The sequence below is a fragment of the Micropterus salmoides genome, unplaced genomic scaffold (genome assembly GCF_014851395.1).
Source record: "Micropterus salmoides isolate LMB-PRFRI ecotype aquatic unplaced genomic scaffold, ASM1485139v1 Ms_hic_scaffold_22, whole genome shotgun sequence".
In the NCBI taxonomy this organism is placed as follows: Eukaryota; Metazoa; Chordata; class Actinopteri; order Centrarchiformes; family Centrarchidae; genus Micropterus; species Micropterus salmoides.
This window is the reverse complement of record NW_024041373.1, coordinates 5036122-5055157: the sequence shown is the minus strand read 5'-3', so window position 1 is coordinate 5055157 and position 19036 is coordinate 5036122. Positions and strand designations below refer to the sequence as shown.

At 40.8% G+C, this 19036-nt stretch overlaps 1 long non-coding RNA gene across 1 annotated transcript in view; it reads left to right on the top strand.

Moving 5' to 3' along the window:
• The first annotated feature begins 8210 nt into the window (after positions 1-8210).
• Positions 8211-19036, top strand: part of LOC119917400 — a 14774-nt gene continuing 3948 nt past the window's right edge. Inside the window, exon 1 of the long non-coding RNA XR_005447268.1 lies at positions 8211-8579. This is a non-coding gene — a long non-coding RNA (uncharacterized LOC119917400). The remainder of the gene's footprint in view (positions 8580-19036) is intronic.

Sequence of the window (19036 nt, the reverse complement as noted above, 5' to 3'; positions counted from 1 at the left end):
GTGTATTTTCGTGTCTGTTGTGATGTATCTGGAGCTGCTCTTTCAACTGAATTTCCCCAGTGTGAGACCAATAAAGTCTATGATCACGCCAGTGATGTATCAAAATGTCTTCTGTTAAATGGTGGTTCCCACTTGGTGAAAACTCAGAACTCAGAAAACTGCAGTCGCCATGCTCCCAAAAGGTTATAATGTCGATGTAATATGTATGTATAATGACTCGATGGGTTGGGGGTGAGAGAGAGAGAGGGCAAGAGAGGAACAGAGAGAAAGAGAGAGAGGGATGGAAGGAGAGAGAGGGGAGGGAGGCAGCCTACACAATATACACACACAGAGGTACAGACAGTAAAGGTGATGTTGCTATAGACTAAATGAAAAATGGTACAGATATTTATAGTAGTGTTAATGATAACAATCGTAATGTTAATGATTATAATAACAATAATAACAATAGGACTAGTAACAATAGTTGTAGGAGAGGGTGTCAAGCAGGAACACGGGGGCAGCAGGTGACCCGCAGCCACAGATCCAGACTCCACAGCTCCAGAGCTAGAAAACCTGCAGGAAGTGATAGGAGGAGAGAGGAGAGGGACGAGAAAGCACAAGACTACGGGAAAGGGGAGAAGTTGTGTTAGTAACATGCAATAATGCGATGAGGTTGCATACAGAGGGAGAGAAAGTAGAGGAGAGAGGAGCTCAGTGCATCATGGGAAATCCCCCGGCAGTCTAGGCCTATAGCAGCATAACTAAGGGATGGTTCAGGACTCACCTGAGCCAGCCCTAACTATAAGCTTTATCAAAGAGGAAAGTCTTAAGCCTACTCTTAAATGTGGAGATGGTGTCTGCCTCCTGAACCCAAACTGGAACCTGGTTCCACAGGAGAGGAGCTTGATAGCTGAACGCTCTGGCTCCTATGATCTGTGATCTCTTTTCCTGGTTCCTGTCAGAACACGTGCTGCAGCATTCTGAATCAGCTGGAGAGTCTTAATGGACTTTTTCGAGCAGCCTGATAATAAAGAATTGCAGTAATCCAGCAGTAACAAATGCATGGACTAATATATATATATATAATATTGCCTAAAGAAAGCACATATAAAGTGAACAAGATTGGTCAGGACAGATCCTTGAGGAACTCCATGACTAACTTTGGCGTGCATGGAGGACTCATCGTTAACATGTACAAACTGAAATCGATCTGATAAATAGGACTTAAACCAGCTTAGAGCGGTTCCTTTAATGCCAATGAAATATTCCAGTCTCTGCAATAGGATCTGATGGTCAATGGTATCAAATGCAGCACTAAGATCTAGTAAAACCAGTACAGAGACAAGTCCTTTGTTTGATGCAATAAGGAGGTCGTTAGTAATTTTCACCAGTGCTCGTCCTTGTCCTTGTGTGCTGGTGGACTTGACTGGAAATTATTGCACATGTTCTAGTGATTCTAGTGTTACTCAGATCCAGTCCATAGTGGCCCGCAACCCGCCACACAACACTATTCCAGCCATGATGTCAGTTAAGCATTAAATGACTTACCAACAGACATTCTGCTTATTTTCTAGTTCACCAAGACATGCTGTTGTTGTGATGTTACATACAGCAGCAGAAGAGCTGTGAGTATTGTGTCTGGAGCTGGAGTGCTGGTTCTGGGACCGTCTCATCCTCTCTGCATGTTAGCTTCATAGGAGCAATGTATCATATTCTTTGTATGTAAAATCTTTATTTGTAAAGTAACAAATTACACAGTATATCAGCAAACGTAATCCAAGACAGACGCCCAGGGAAAGACTCATTATATCACAATACAAACTTAACACTGAATACAATGGACACAAACTCACTTTGAAAAACCAGTTTAATAATTTACAAGATAATGTCTCCTTTTATTTATACACTGTCCCAGAGGACTCATGAAAGTCTTCCATACTAAACATTTACCAAGCTGTTACATCCATGGTTGCCCAGCAGATGGAGACAAATTCTCATGTATCTATAGACTTAGACAGTACTGCATTGGACTCCCTTGACTATGGCCGAGAGGGAGCAACAGTGAAACATTAATTACTTTCATTTTCACAATGAATTCGTCACAAAAAGAACTAAACCTGTTAAGCCATATTAACATTGCAATGCTTAATTTGTGGCAAAGAAACTTAATTCATGAAATGTTCCCTCATGTTACATTTCCATTACATTTACACAACACTGAACAGTTTGATGGTTTGGGCTTTGCTGTATTCCCATCTGTGTGTCTCTGCAAGTAACAACACGCTGCTGTCTGAAGGCCTCTTGTTTAAAGTCCTGGCTGCTGCCTTTGTTACTTTCACTTAGATGCAAGTCTCACTTCACAATCACATACAGATCAGATCCTAGCAAGGAAATGATGCATTTCTTAGGGATTGTTTTCAGTGGAGGATTTTGGGCAGCAGGATGGTGTATGTGAGATTTACTCCAAATAAACTACAGAGTTTATGTTCATGAATGCAGGAACATCAGTGCAGCTCACTGTTACGTCCCGAGGTGTCTAGGGATATTGGGACATAAACATAAACCAGATGTTGTTGGTTTGAAAGGATATTTATTTGAAGTAACGAAAGTGGAGCACAACCAGAGAATGGGCCAATGGGTGCTGTGGTAATCAACAAACAATTATAACAAAAGGAGATCCTCAAAAGGAGGATTACTGTTCTACAGAGGTACTAACAAAAACAAGAATAAACCAAAAGCTCACTAACCTACAGCATTTGAAAAACACAAAACGCACAGCACCCCTGACCATAAAACAACTATGGTGTGTGCAAGAAAGGTGTCAGTTATATCTAAGCTTAAACCTGGCCCACTCTCTTACCTTCACACAGTGAAACACAGTCAAGACACAAAGTCTGGCACAGGTAACAAAACACTACTACAAGCTCTGAGACATGTGTTCCCAAGGCAAGTAACTCAGGTCAGATTGCTGCCTCTTACGGCAGACCCGGCAGGCTTTTAAGCAGGTGGTGGTCGTCACTGTCGCCCTTTGATTGGCCCGTAGTAGCACGCCGCACCAATCGATGGCATGGTCACTGGAAACCCAGGAAGTAGGCGGGACCTTCTCTCCTCGTGCAGCCAATCCTCCGCGTGGGCTTGCACAGCCTACTCAGCATACCAGATAGCCTACTCAAAAGCACAGGCAAATACAGGTGGGGGCGGTGGCAGCCGTAACATCACACTAAATATAATCACAACAATGGAGTGTAGAATAGTAATTATACAGACTAATTGTTGGTTGCCTGTAGTATGCTACATCATACATATCACTCCTCCTGCCAGAGGGGAGAGTCTGAAACAGTTTGTGTCCAGGGTGGGAGGAGTCAGTTGCCATCTTCCCTGCTCGCCTCAGAGTCCTGGAGGCGTGCAGGTCCATACAGTGATGGAAGATTGCAGCCAATCACCTTCTCTGCAGAGTGAATGATGTGCTGCAGCCTGCCCTTGTCCTGGTAGTGGCAGCAGCGTACCAGATGGTGATGGAGGAGGTGAGGATGGACTCAATGATGGCGGTGTAGAAGTGCACCATCATTGTCTTTGGCAGGCTGAACTTCTTCAGCTGCCGCAGGAAGTTCATCCTCTGCTGGGCCTTCTTGGTGAGGGAGGTGATGTTCAGCTCCCACTTGAGGTCCTGGGAGAAGATGGTGCCCAGGAAGCGGAAGGAGTCCACAGTGGTGACTGAGGAGTCACTCAGGATGATGGGGGAGGATGGGGCTGGGCTCTTTCTGAAGTCCACGACCTTCTCCACTGTCTTCAGATAGTTCCAGACTGTTCTGGCTGCACCAGGTCACCAGATGGTCCATCTCCCACCTGTAGGCGGACTCATCCCCACCAGAGATGAGGGTGGTGTCATCCGCAAACTTCAAGAGCTTGACAGACAGGTGACTGGAGGTGCAGCTGTTGGTGTACAGGGAGAAGAGCAGAGGGGAAAGAACGCAGCCTTGAGGGGATCCAGTGCTGATGGTCCTGGAATCAGAGACATGTTTTCCCAGCTTCACGTGCTGCTTCCTGTCCGTCAGGAAGACAGAGATCCACCTGCAGGTGGAGTCAGGCACGTTCAGCTGGGAGAGCTTGTCCTGTAGCAGGGCCGGGATGATGGTGTTAAAGCAGAGCTGAAGTCCACAAACAGGATCCTGGCGTAGGTTCCTGGGGAGTCCAGGTGCTGGAGCATGTAGTGAAGTGCCATGTTTACTGCATCATCTACAGACCTGTTGGCTCTGTAGGCGAACTGCAGGGAGTCCAGGAGTGGGTCTCCCTCTCCATTAATGGAGAAATTAAGTAATATTCTAATTTTCGGAGATACTGAATTTGGGATTTTCATTAGTTGTCAGTTTTAATCATCACAATTAAATAAAATAAACATTTGAAATATATCAGTCTGTGTGTAATGAATGAATATAATATCCAAGTTTCACTTTTTGAATGGAATTACTGAAATAAATCAACTTTTTGATGATATTCTAAAATTACATTTTACAAACAAAAGACAGGGAGACAAAAAATAAAATAATACAAACAAAATAATAATAAAAACAAAATACATTTGAAACTATGTGTTGCCTTTTCACAAGCGTCTCTCTCTCTCTTCTCTCATGCTCTCTCTCTCTCTCCCTCTGTCTTCTCCAAACTGTGGAGGATGACAGTGGCAGACATCCGCCCACCCTGAGGCCCACCCTGAGTCATGGCTCTGTTCAAGGTACCTGCTAAAAGGAAGTTTTTCCTAGCCAGTGTCGTACTTGCTCGTGGGAACTGTTTATATAAACAAATTATTGCGGTCCAGACCTGCTCTATATGAAAAATCCAATGAGAGAACTTGTATTATTTTTTTTATTATTATTAATTGGCGCTATATACAGTGCCTTGCGAAAGTATTCGGCCCCCTTGAACTTTTCCACCTTTTGCCACATTTCAGGCTTCAAACATAAAGATATAAAACTGTAATTTTTTGTGAAGAATCAACAACAAGTGGGACACAATTGTGAAGTGGAACGAAATTTATTAGATATTCCAAACCTTTTTAACAAATAAAAAACTGAAAAATTGGGCGTGCAAAATTATTCAGCCCCTTTACTTTCAGTGCAGCAAACTCTCTCCAGAAGTTCAGTGAGGATCTCGGAATGATCCAATGTTGACCTAAATGACTAATGATGATAAATAGAATCCACCTGTGTGAAATCAAGTCTCCGTATAAATGCACCTGCTCTGTGATAGTCTCAGAGGTCCGTTTAAAGCGCAGAGAGCATCTTGAAGAACAAGGAACACACCAGGCAGGTCCGAGATACTGTTGTGGAGAAGTTTAAAGCCAGATTTGGATACAAAAAGATTTCCCAAGCTTTAAACATCCCAAGGAGCACTGTGCAAGCGATAATATTGAAATGGAAGGAGTATCAGACCACCGCAAATCTACGAAGACCCGGCCGTCCCTCTAAACTTTCAGCTCATACAAGGAGAAGACTGATCAGAGATGCAGCCAAGAGGCCCATGATCACTCTGGATGAACTGCAGAGATCTACAGCTGAGGTGGGAGACTCAACAATCAGTCGTATACTGCACAAATCTGGCCTTTATGGAAGAGTGGCAAGAAGAAAGCCATTTCTTAAAGATATCCATAAAAAGTCTCGTTTGAAGTTTGCCACAAGCCACCTGGGAGACACACCAAACATGTGGAAGAAGGTGCTCTGGTCAGATGAAACCAAAATCGAACTTTTTGGCAACAATGCTAAACGTTATGTTTGGTGTAAAAGCAACACAGCTCATCACCCTGAACACACCATCCCCACTGTCAAACATGGTGGTGGCAGCATCATGGTTTGGGCCTGCTTTTCTTCAGCAGGGACAGGGAAGATGGTTAAAATTGATGGGAAGATGGATGGAGCCAAATACAGGACCATTCTGGAAGAAAACCTGATGGAGTCTGCAAAAGACCTGAGACTGGGACGGAGATTTGTCTTCCAACAAGAAAATGATCCAAAACATAAAGCAAAATCTACACTGGAATGGTTTACAAATAAACATATCCAGGTGTTAGAATGGCCAAGTCAAAGTCCAGACCTGAATCCAATCGAGAATCTGTGGAAAGAACTGAAAACTGCTGTTCACAAACGCTCTCCATCCAACCTCACTGAGCTCGAGCTGTTTTGCAAGGAGGAATGGGCAAAAATTTCAGTCTCTCGATGTGCAAAACTGATAAAGACGTACCCCAAGCGACTTACAGCTGTAATCGCAGCAAAAGGTGGCGCTACAAAGTATTAACTTAAGTTTGAAATATCCAATAAATTTTGTTCCACTTCATAATTGTGTCCCACTTGTTGTTGGTTCTTCACAAAAAATTACAGTTTTATATCTTTATGTTTGAAGCCTGAAATGTGGCAAAAGGTCGAAATGTTCAAGGGGGCCGAATACTTTCGCAAGGCACTGTAAATGAAATGAAATTGTATTGTGTGTTCTCCTTTGAGAAACGAATCAGAAACCAAAAGGTAAACATGTGTATGTTGTATATTTTGGCTTCACATTGGCACCCCTTAGTTTTGCGTTAGACACAATACCCTTCCATTATCAAGCTACATAGATGAAGGCCTTTTTTTGATACAGCCAATCAGCAGTAAAGTCAGTGTTCTATCATAGGCAGAGCAGACGTCACACGGAGCCAATCAGCAGCCTGCTACACACCACAAGGGATACAGACTTTTGAACAACAAGACACATTAGCTTTCCTGCTAAAGTCTCCTTTTTATCTCACAAACATGAACATAGCTCTTGTGCTGCACCTTATCTTGTTGAAAGAGTCACAAAACAAACATTCGCTGGGAAAGAGAGCACTGCTTTTTACAGACTTCACCAGTCTGCTTGCTGGTGAAGTCCTTACTCTTCAATAGCACTAACAACACGCTGTCTCCCAATACCAACGCTCTCAGAAAAAGTGACGTAACGTAGTTATTTGACTGTGTGTGAGACGCACCGGGTGCGTCTTATAGACGCATATAGTCTCTATGAGACGCTCTGGGGCGTTCTGTACAGACCGGAAGTGCTAGTTAGCTAGCAGTAGCTATGTTCGTGATAAAGGTGTTGACAGGGTAAGCTTCTCTTGTGTTGCTGCAACGTAGCAAATGAGGGTGTTTCATACAGATGCTGAAGGGTACCGTTAGCGTAAAATCCATGTCTGAAAGTGTCAGCATTGAAATGGGAATGCGTTGGATACGTAGGCTACAGCGCAAGTTTCATTACTTTACTCTTGTTCCTTACAGTGTAATACAGGCGCTCTGAGAGCCAAAGACGTTTTTCTTCATTATAATGATAAAAAACTATTAACATTGTCCTAACCTAGTCCTGCTATGTCCATATAGTGCTGGGCTGCAGCAGATGATGAAGGTGTGCTCTCAGTATGGCCTTGATTATGACATAAAGTATAACGCTAAGAAAAGTCAGATAATGATAGTTAGAAACGATGAGGACAGGAAGTCAACTTTCCCGACCTTTTATTTGTCAGATAGCCCTCTTGCTGTGTGTGAGGAAGTTAAATATTTAGGTCATGTCATATCTAATGACTGGACGGATGACAAAGACCTATAGCATCATTTATTCTCAAGCTAACGTGCTTATAAGGAACTTTTCCATGTGTTCTGACCGTGTGAAGTGCTCTCTGTTTAGAACCTACATTACACCGCTTTGTACTGCTCAGTTGTGGTCTAACTATAAGAAAAAGAGTATGTAGAGGCTTAAGGTAGCATATAATGATGCAATGAGGCTGCTGCTTCATGTCCCTAGGTGGCATAGTGCTAATCATTTGTTTGTGTCTACTAGAGTGCCAACTTGGTAGGCACTCTTAAGAAAACTGATGTTTAGTTTTATGTGTCGCCTGGACAAGTCAGAGAATCAGATAATTGAAGCCATAGTCAGTCCTCTGAAAAGCTGCTATAGATACACTTCTAGGTGAAGATGACATTGGTGCAATAGTCTGTATATCCAAGGCTAATATGTATTTTTTATATTTATGTATTTCCTTGTATTGTGTACTGTATGATGTGTTATATGGACCTGTGTCTGCAATAAAGTTATTAATTTAATTGCATTTAAAAAACATGTAGACATCATTGTTTACTACAGAAAGGGATTTCAGTTGGACTTTAAATTACAAGAAGTGATGGACTATCATTTCTTTGCTCTTAATTTGTTTATGCATCCAGGAGTTGTGACCCTCTATACTACAACAGAAGAACAGGTCTTTATCTTTTCTCTTTCTTTCTTCATGTCTAATGAGTAACCCACTAGTTCCAGTAAAGCAGGTCTCTGGGCGTGTCGATGCTTGCTGCAGTCTGCCTGACTGTCTTTTGCAGCATGAGTGATGTTATTTGTGGCTGCACATGATAAGACATCTTCCTGCGTGTGTTCGTGTGTATGTGTATGTGTGTGTGTGTGTGTGTGTGTGTGTTCTTAGTCTATTTGCAATGGAATAAAGGACGCTCCGCCCACCTTTGCCTGTGAGCTTCACTGACAGGCAGGTCAGAGCCAGGTCAGAAACTGAAGGAAATTCTAGGGAACATAGGAAACCATAAAGCGTAAAGGTATTTTTTATTATCTTACTTAAAATCATGGTGGGTTACTGAAGTGCAATGCTTGCTTTTCCTGCCCTGCTTTCTCTGTTTTAAGTTGGATTTACTCCCTGTGTTTACTGTCAATGACTGTAATTCTAAAGAGGAGCCACACCTACGCTCACAGAGCCATGACAATAGACTGGTAGTTAAACACACAGAGAAAGGATAAAGAGGGGTTAAGGTGTAGGGTGTGGTTAGGAGATTTCTCAGAGGTAAACAGCAGCCATGCTTTGTCCTCGGGCAGTCTTCACATTTCCAGGGATTAGAGGGGGAATTAATAATGCAGAGGAATTCTTCTGGTTTGTGCAAATCAGTTCATTTCTATGTAGGGAGAACATACCACTCGATTAGGGAATGGTATGTTTTTATTTAGGGAAATTACAGTCACAAATATGTAAACATGTCTACATATCTGTGATTGTAATTTCCCCTAAGTAAAGAGCTACCAATCCCTTAACCGAGTGGTATTTTCTCCCTACATGGAAATGAACTGGTAGTAATATATGGTATAGGTATAGCGCTGTCCATGTTGTGTTCACTTTTACAATGTATGTTTAATATGGACATCAGTTCCATTATGAACACTCTGGCATTACTTTATTTTCTCAGCCCACTACTATGAAATAGATAAATTACAAGACATTAAAGGATTCAGTTTTCTTCCTGTACATTCTTAACGGAGCCTACTTGAAATCTGTTTCTGTCCAGTAAATTTCTGATGTTACTCAGCCTGGCAAATGGGAGTTGGGTATCTAATTCCAATAAAAAGTATTTCAATAGGAAGCATCAGGGAGATTGGGCTAGTGGAATGGAAACATGATTAGCATCACAAGACACAACATTATGTTTTTGCCCTGCAGCAGCTGTCAGGTATTGTGCATAATTAACTGCCCAAGTGAATTTTACTTTTGTTATCGCTTGGAAGATAACATAAAAAGGGAACAAGCTGTTCCCCTCACATAGCATATGACAGGAAATCATCCTGCTTCTCAGCGGTTTCTGGCAGGTCAAACATGATGCTCATATTTGACCTCTCCTCCATGTGCCTATTTCAGTCTGTCTTCATCAGCCAGTGTCACACTGAATCAACATTTCCAGTATATCAACTTGTGAGTTGAGGGACTTTTGGCTCCACACCATTGTTTGCCAAGCTGCTGAAGCTGAAAATCTCTAGACAAACAAAATATTTTTAGCGCAACAATACTTATATTCTGTTTATGTAAGCAGTGGTGGATGAAGTAAACAAATCCTTCAGTTTAAATTTCTACTTGAGTCAAAGTACAAAGTATCAAAAGGGAAAAGTGCTATTAGTATGGTTATGTTTGTCAGAGGTTGCTGACATGACAAGTAGAATTTAAAAATACAGTAGGCAAACTTATTTTTATGGAACAATGATATTCTTTTTAAATAGGTTGCCCTTCGAATACTAATTAAAGTTACACAGGTTGTGTTGTGTGTCAGTGGTGAAGTATTCAGATCCTTTGCTTAAGTAAAAGTACTTATACCACGCTGTAAAAATACTGCATTGAAAATGTTCGTAAAGTAAAAGTATGTAAGTTTAATCGGGACAATGTACGTAAAGTATTAAAGTAAAAGTACTCATTGCAGAAAGAAAAATTTCCATGACTGTGACTGTTATATGTTAGGTCATTATTATTATTATTATTATTATTATTATTATGCATGCATTAAGAGTTCATTTTTAACTCTTTTGTATCAAGTGCAACTAATGATTATTTTCTCCATTAATTGATTTTCAAAATAGTGAGAAATGCCGTCATCATTCCCCAGATGGACCCTAAAGGTAGGTAGAGCGGGGTTTCATCTGTATAACAATGGAAGACACATTATGTTTGTGGATGAAATGAGAGAAGTGCCCGCCCACCACAGGAGGAGGTGGGAGCAATCTTTCAACAGAGTTTCAGTCTGAGTTCCCCCAGCATGACCGACAGACTCATTACACCATGACTCACCAGCTCCCAGGGACATAACTCACACATGCTCAAGCATATTCCCATCCCGTGCTCTGCGCTCTCAGAACACAGGGACGCTTTCTGTCCAAAGTTAAAAAGACGTCAGCTGGCTGCAGGGCCTTTTCTTATCGTGACCACTTTCTTTGGAATAACCTCCCTGCTGACTTCAGACAATCTAACTCTATTGAGGCCTTTATGTAGGAATTTAGGTTAAAAAATATAATCAACAGAATGTGAAGAAATCACTCATCATGACAGACTTTATGTCAAACACATGTGTTCTGTTGCAGAGACGTCTACTTAAGTTAGAATGCTAGCTAGCTAGCCTTGGCACAGCTGTCTCTCTCTCTCTCTCTCTCTCTGGATTTTGCCTCTTGTGTGTTTGTGTAGTCACTCACTCTTGCAGGTTCCGTGGTGGAGGAGGTCATGTTCAGTTTTTTTTAGCGTCAAAGGACAAAGGTTGTCATATGCTGCAGATTTGTGATATTGGGCTATATAAATACAATTGGCATGGCTTGACACACACTCAGAGCAAACAGGAAGTTACATAGAGGGAAACTATCCAAGCATGTCATCTATACTTTAACTCATCATGACAGTGTGATTACGAATGTTTCACCACTTTCTTCACCTTCTTCTTTTTTGTGTAGACTACTTTGTTCAGAGTAAGAGAAGAACAGGTTTCTATTATCATGATAATCTTAAAGCTTAACACTGGATAACACTCAAACACAGCTTGTTATAAACATGAAAGCAGCAGTAATCTGCTCACCTTGCTGTTTTATTTTCTACGTACGCACATACCTTCTCTTCCTGCACACACACCGGCTTGCCTGAGCCTGCCTCTCTGTCTCTCTCTCCCTGTATGTGTCTGATCTGTTGATTTTTGCCGTCTATCGAAACCAACGCTGTTCACTGTTGCTTTGCCTGGCCTGTGCTTGTAAAATATCCACTGTGTCCACGTCTTGTAACGTAATACTAGAGATTTGGGCCCTACACATTAGCAGTCCCTGTGGGCCCCCTTCCTCTCTTGGTACCTGTCTCTCAGCATCTTTTGAAAAATGTTTACAAAAAATTGAGCTAACAACTGTACAAATTAATGTGTAGTGGTGATTAGGGTAGTCACAAATGCACTGTAAATGCTCCGTATTTGTATAGCGCCCTTCTAGTCTTTTCGACCACTCAAAGTTCTTTGACACTACATCCACAAAAGAAACAGAAACTAACATTTACAGACTGGCAGAGCAGCCACAAGGGACAATTCCAGGTTCAGACATGCGGCCTAGGGGGGGACAGGGATTGAACCGCTGACCTTCCGATTAACAGCTAACCTGCTCTACCACCTGAATCACAGCCAACCCGCTGTTCAGCCTACATTTAAACAAGTAATAATCTGAAACATACATGCTTGATATTAGTCTGTTAGCCTGTTTATAGACTAACAACATACAATAAAACAGGCTACTTGATATTATTGGTGCTAAGCTCCTTTCAGTTGAAACAGCTGCAAAGTTGCCATGTGTTGAGGGGACATGTGTTTCCTGATGTTTGCTTTGGTAGGTAATGTTGGTAGACACAATGTCATATGACACTGTAGCTATGATGATCATTCATTTATGATGCTGATAAATAATTTATGTTCTAGCCTACGATGCAAATGTGTGTCAAGCTCAATTCCTCTTCGTCTGCCTTCAATCTAAACGACTAACTGCTGATGTTAGTCCAAACCATTCTTTAACTGTGTTAGTTGTGATTGTGCTCACATTTCTTTGAAACAAAATTAGCAGTTGTTTTACTTCTCTTTATTTTATTTTCTATTTTGGTGCGCCAAATTCCCTTTCTTGGGTAAAGATGTGACTGTCACAAGGCACGTTGCTCCAGCATTTTTGCAAACAAAAACAAACGGTTCATTCAGACTATTCGAGGGCCCTCCCCACATTGTGGTCCTGGGTGATCACTTCTACTCCCCCCCCCACTTCTAACGCCCCTGCCCGGAAACCCACCCTACCCATTTTCACAATCCGCTCACTGATTCATTCCCAGCTGGTGCCACAATTCATCTCCCTTCTGTTATGTGCAGTGCTTGAAGTGGAAAAAATCTAGTGTCAGTACTTGCCATTCATGTGTTGGCACGTATCTCCCCTTAGATAACAGTATAAACTAGGCTACTATGTAGCTTACTAGTAGACTACAGTATTTATTCCAGTTCAACAAAACAGCTGTTTTATTTTTTTGTTTTGTTTTCATTCATTAAATTATTGTGCAAGAAAAATGCTCTACATGGTGGTTAGTCTGTGATGTGTTAATGCTAAGTACTAACTTGTCATAATCGTAACCATTTATGCAGAACAACAATTCAAGAGTTTAACAATTCATAAGTTATAGAAAAGGGGTGGGGACATAAGGACTCAGATTAGAGGTGTGACATTACACCTGGGTAACCAGAAAAAGACAAGGGGGCTGTTGGGAAGGTTCCCGAAGCCAGAGAAGTATTTATCACATGATTGATCGCCGGCACCACGGTAGGAGATATGGCCTGGAGGAGATTGGTTGGAATCAGGTCCAGTGGGCATGTAGTGGGACAGCTTTATTTCAGGAGTTCTGATGCTTCACTCTCCGTGAGAGGAGTAAACGAGGAGAGTGAAGTGCCATTGACCTGAGAAGACAGAGGAAAAATATTATGGTTTTATAATATAAAAAATAATGTTTCCACTCCAGTTACTATGCCATGTCTATGGAGTGGTTAATGAAAAACCCTAATTATGTGACACAACATAATAGTCTGATCATTTATGTGTATAATATTTAGCATCAGAAAGGCCAAAACCCAACTGGCATCATCATTTCCATTTTATAGTTCTCCATAACTGTGCAAAATATGAGGGTGTCAAATGAATGAAAAAAGACACCCCTGTTCTACATCTTCTAGCTTTGTGCCTGCTTCAAGTCTGCCTTATTGAGTGCAATGAAAACCTAGTAAAACTAATTTCACATAGATGGCATGCCTTACTCAAAGTGCCAACAAAGATCGCCGGTAACCTGGACAGTTTATCTGTTCATTTGACGTGGAGATGTTAACTCATGTCAGGGACACAGTGTTGGGTGGGTGGGCATGCACCCAGAAGTGTGATGCATAATTGATCCCATAGATGATGTGGAATTACGTCAATAAAGTGTAAGCGATTAGGTGCGGCCTTTAAAAGGATGAACATGATTGTGCTTACTTGATAAGCAATGGCTGCTTTGGTGCGGCTGGAGGACATCGCACATGGCAGAGTTTGGAGGTAGCATGAGTTCAGAAATGACAGAGACGGTTTATGAGCTGATTCAGATTGCCAAGAGATATCCTTGTGTGCTGAATTGTGCACAGTTATATACATGTGGAGATTTCTGTGCATACGTGCTTCTTAAATTTTGTGACTATGCCATCTTTCAGTATGAAAGCTGTGCAGTACATGAGGGCTCAGCACTCCACCTACAGGAATTGTCTTTATGGTAGAAACTGTAAAGGGAAGTACAATACAGAAGTGGATGCTTTGTGAAGAGCTCCTGTGGATGAACCCCAACACCAACCTGACACTTGAGGGGCACGTCTAAAAGTCTCCAAGCTACAGATGAGGATATTTGGAAAGCCCTGCAGGAGAATTCTGTTTTCCAAAGCCTGTACAATTAAATCATGGAACAGGAAAAGTGACTGAAAATCCTTACTACTTATTACTCTACTTATTAGTGTTCTGGAGAACTCGTATACAGAGTGGTGAAATTACCTCCCAAAACCCATTACCAAGTATACATTCCCATACATACCATTATTATGGTGTCATCTTGTGAGACATAAAACATACAAAAGGTTGCAAGCCAAGACCCTGAAACCTCCTGGGAAACTTCAAAATTTTTCCAAGCAAGCCAAGAAACTTGAAAATCACCAAAGAAGGAGTGTTGGGTATGAAAAGCTATTTGGAGTGTATGTACAACTGGTAACCCTTTTTATGGAGACAAAACAGGTAATAAAAAAGTCACTGTTTCTTTGAGAAATGTCACATGAAAATAAAAATCTGATGCAAGGCCACACTTGCATTAAAAGAACAGGAAAGTGTGCAGTTTAGAGGGTAGAGAATAAACTCCAGCTCCAAATGTAAACCTATGGAAAAATATGCGTCAGAGTGCAACACTGAATGGATAGTCCCTGTGCTCCGTGCTCCATTGCATGGGAACGAATCTCCATTTCCTGTTGAATCCTAATATGGTCTTCATTTCCTCCTCAGTTAGATCATAGTGAAATACATGGAAATTCTCCTAAATGAGCTGAGCTGTGATAACTTGGGGATCACAGTCACGTTCCTTAGTACTGGACTGTGGAATTCTGAGTTGGATTATCCTTTGTTTTGTGGACTGTGGTTCTTTAAATACATGAATATTTTGATTGTGGGCTATTTTGGGTGGTATGGTCATTCTGTGGTTGGGTGAACATTTTTCTAGATGTGCATCCTTTGTTAAGTTTGATTTAAACAAACTGATGACTGACTGATTAATCTTATTGCCAGGAGAGAAATCTAAGCAGCACCCTTACTAAATACTAATTAAAGAATAAGAATAAGAATCAAAACAGAACCCAGACAGTCAAACTGTCACGAACATCTCTCACTGTGTGTTTCTCGGAAGAGCACGTACGATTGACAGTGGACCGCAGAGAAGGGGTGGATAGAGGGGAGAATGTCAAATATGAAATTAATTGCCGATGTCTGTTTTCACAGATTGATGCTATCCAGAGTAATGCAAAAATGCTCAACCATTCCAAAATTACTTTCTAAATGCTGCATACACTCTGTTGCTACGACTAGAGGGATCAGAGGGAACTTTCTATGCAATACTAACGAAGTGCATATCAAAAAAGATTGTGTACATGTGATCTGTGACAGAAAGAGCAGTCAGCCTTGTGGATTCAGGGGAGATGAAGGCCAAAAAAATATTCATGTGGCATCTTTTGAGTTGAACTTGTGTGTTCGATTCAGATTTGATGGGGAATCTGTTATGGTGGACATAAAGTGTTCAAGCCGTCCTCAGGAGCACCTTTCAAAATGCAGTCGGGGTTTAAATGGTATAATAATAATAATAATAATAATAATAATAATAATAATAATAATAAATTATTTAACAATAAATAATAGAATATAAATGAAAGCCTCTGATCACATGTCATGTATCATGTGCTGTGTGTGTCAGTCTGCAGGTGTGGTTGGATTGTGGGGACAGGTATTCCTGACGTGCAGAAGAGAGTGCAGCCAAGGTGGTTAAGGTTGTTGCAGACCATCCTGCCTCCCTGGTAGAGAATTGACATTCCCCATTTGTCAAGTCCCTTTGCCATGAGGACATTACCTGAAGGACGTATTGCTGTGGGCCTAAGGATGATGGGGGGGTGGATGCGACGAGTAATAAACAGTTATAAACTGTGGCTTTACAAAAGGAAGCAGGAAGTGAGCTAGGTGGTGGAGTGCTGACTGTGCATTCTGTGGCAGGCATTCTGTCCTTCCAAAACATAGAGAGACAATCATCTAGCTCAGATCTCTGTGTGGTAATGGCTGAACAGATGATGTAGCAGAAAAGTGATGGGAAGGAGAGACCAGCTGGAAATTAAGGAGGTGGCTGAGAATCTCCAAATGATTAGCACATGATGAGGCCCTCTGAGCTGCTGAACAGGGCAGCAGCTGAAGGAAGGGAAGAGGAAGGGAGGATGGGATGATGGAGGCAGAGTAGAAATGGAACAATCTTGCTTTATTGTCATGGTCATGGGCTTCATTTGTGGAAGTGGAGACAGCCACACATCAGAGGAGGGCTCTCTACACCGTGGGGGATAGCTGGGACGCTTGGCCGTGGTCTGAATGCAGTGTCGTCATTAAACAGATTGTCGTCATTAATTCATTGTCAGCATACCTGTACAGGGACCCCTGTACATCCCCAAGCACTCTCTCAGCCTTTTCACGCATTTCATAAGACATTTCACGCTACATACCAGTTGCCATTTCCCTCTCTGGACATCATGTCTATTTGCAATTTTTTCACTCACATCCAAATATCATATATCATATATCATACAGTATGTCATCTAACCTTGAATCTGAAAAAAAGTTGTCAATGTATTTTTCTATGAGAAGGAAAGCAAAAGAAAAGCTTATTTAAAATAGATCAAGAGGAGATAGAGGAAGTCAATGATTTTAAATTCCTCAGTTTCATTTTGGATTCCAAATCTAAATTTGATAAACATGTTAAGAAGCTATGCAAAACTGTAAATGCGACTTTGAAATGTTTTAGAATGATGAGATGATACATACAGTACCTCTCAAGGCAGCTGTTTATGCAAGCCTTGATATTTTCACTAATGGATCAAAAATAACCCTTGTATAATACTGAAGACAATTTGCTTAGTTATGATAGTTTTATCAAGTTCTCTTTTATCAAATTAATTTTTAAATGTTTGAATAACCTTCCTCACGCTGTGCTTTTTCCATATGTGACAAAAACAAATACTAATAGAATCACCACTAGGGGATCAGTAAATGGCAACTGCAGGGTGGCCCAGCGCAAAACCACTTTCGGTTACTACAAGATAAATCCAAAGGATATTAAATAGTCCAAACAAATCAAAGTGATCTAAAAACATGTCCAAACAAGGTGACAAAAACTACAGTATAATCCAAACTAAGCAGACTGTGGTGAGACTAATATCCTCTGACAGACTCACAGTTTGAACAACATACCTGTGTGTGCTTGTACTGTCACAGGTGAATAATAAGCTATCTCTGCACTGAAAATGCTTTTTTTTTTAAAGTCAAACTCAACCAGGTGATATTCACATTTCTGTTTTGGCAAGACTACCAGTTGGAAACAATCAAAGGAAAGTAAACAGTAACATCTGTTTTTTAAAGACCCAGCCAAAATTAGCATACTTTGGCCCATCCAAAAATGAAATATTGAAATGTACCTGCCTAAAACAACACATCCAATAAATCTAGCCACTCTGTGAGGCTGTACGTAGGCACAATAGTGCTTTAAGCTATGCTAATATCAGCTTGCTAATATACTCACAGTGACAATGCTAACATACTGATGTTGTGCAGGTTTAATGTTTACCATGTTCACCATCTCAGTTTAGCATATTAATATGCTAACATTTGCTAATTAGCACTAACACAGCTATGACTGATGGTAATGTCATGAGTTTTGCAGGTGAAAAGCATATTTTATCCTCTGGGCACCTCGGATATCAGTAGCAAATTTCATGGGAAGTGAAACTTGCGCTCAGTGGTCTATTAGTCTGTAGGTGAAATTTGACAACATGCAAAACATGTTACATGTGCTGTTAAAAATAACTGAAAACATTATTGTTTTGATTGGCATGTAATAACAGTGGCCAAGATACTGGAATACCATAAAACCAGATGTTTTTATTAAAAGTAATCCAGAGTATACCACTCTATCTGGGCAATTGTCATTGTTAAATTGAAAATATGAAAATGTTAGTATTACATGTTGTTGCTTTAAAATCATCAAAATTCTAATTTATTCTTATACTAATCATTGTAGTCCCTGTTCCAGAAACCAACAAAACTGTGATCAGACAGCGCTGTGGCCGTCCACTGAGTAATTCAGGGTATCATCGCCTGAAAGCAAAACAAAATTTTATGAACAATATATTACAAATATCTTCCCACATCTATCAGATTCCTAGAAGTCTAGACTGCTCTTTAATCAGTCTGTGAATTAGACCATGTATGATACTGTACCCTATAACTCATTTAAAATGTTCTCATATTTAATACAATAATCCCTGCACAATTCCAGGGACCACATGTATAAAAGATAAGTACACACAAAAACCATGAAACCATGCATAGGTCAAAAGAACGAAGTGTGGTGAGAATGTGCGCATCTCACAGAGATACCAGCATCCACCCATTTTTCTAGAGATAGCTGCTGGTGATATGATGAAGAGATTAAATATAAGGTGTGAGTAGGTGTTTCACAGATTGTGTTTGCAGTCTACACACAATTCTGTGAAATGTCAATCAAAGGTGCATTTCACTTATTACTTGGGAGGAAAAGAGTTAAAGGGAAAATTTAGACAGTGTTCAGCTGGTACACATTCTTAAATCCAACAAATTTAGCTTATGATTGAAGGATTTCACAAAAAGTAAAAAAAAAAAAAAAAAAATAGCAAAACCATACATGGTGGGATACACACCAGTCATTTTAAATCAATAAATACATTTTGGTACATTATATTGTCATGAACTGTCCTAAAGCCAGTCACAAAAAAAACTAAACAAATTAAACGTATTGTACACTGAAGGTAAAATAATTATGTTAATCAGGTAGGTCAGTAATGAACGCAGCATGTGGATGATTGTAGGGTGTAATGTGTGCAAACCAAACCAGCTGCTGGAGGCCTGGGAGGAA